Genomic DNA, 678 nt, shown 5'->3' on the forward strand with positions numbered 1-678 from the left:
CAAGTATTTTTGAAAATGGAAAGAAATTGATTTTGAAAAAGATTTGATTGAAAAGATTTGATTTTGAAAAATTTTGAAAACTTGAAAAAAAATTGGCATTAAAAACAAAATCTTCCCTCTTGTGCCATCCTGGCGTTAAACGCCCAGAATGGTGCACATTCTGGCGTTTAATGCCCAAAACTCACCCCTTTTAGGCGTTAAACGCCCAGCCAAGCACCCTGGCTGGCGTTTAAACGCCAGTTTTCCTTCTTCACTGGGTATTTTGAATGCCCAGCTTTTTCTGTGTAATTCCTCTGCAGTATGTTCTGAATCTTCAATTCTCTGTATTATTGGCTTGAAAAGACACAAATTAAAAATTTTTTGGATTTTTAATAATGAGGAATAATCAAAATGCAACTGAAATCAAATAAACAATGCATGCAAAACACCAAACTTATAAGTTTGTATACTATTGACACTAACAAGTTGAGAATGCATATGAGAAACAACAAAACACTCAAGACAAGAGAATTTAAAGATCCGAGCAAGTAAATCATCAAGAACAACTTGAAGATCACTGAAGACACATGAAAAATGCAAGAAGAACAGAAACATGCAATTGACACCAAACTTAAAATGAGACTAGTGTCTCAATAAGAAACATAAAATATTTTTGGTTTTTTTTTTTGATTTTGTAAT

This window comes from Arachis duranensis, chromosome 5 (assembly GCF_000817695.3).
Source record: "Arachis duranensis cultivar V14167 chromosome 5, aradu.V14167.gnm2.J7QH, whole genome shotgun sequence".
Classification (NCBI taxonomy): Eukaryota; Viridiplantae; Streptophyta; class Magnoliopsida; order Fabales; family Fabaceae; genus Arachis; species Arachis duranensis.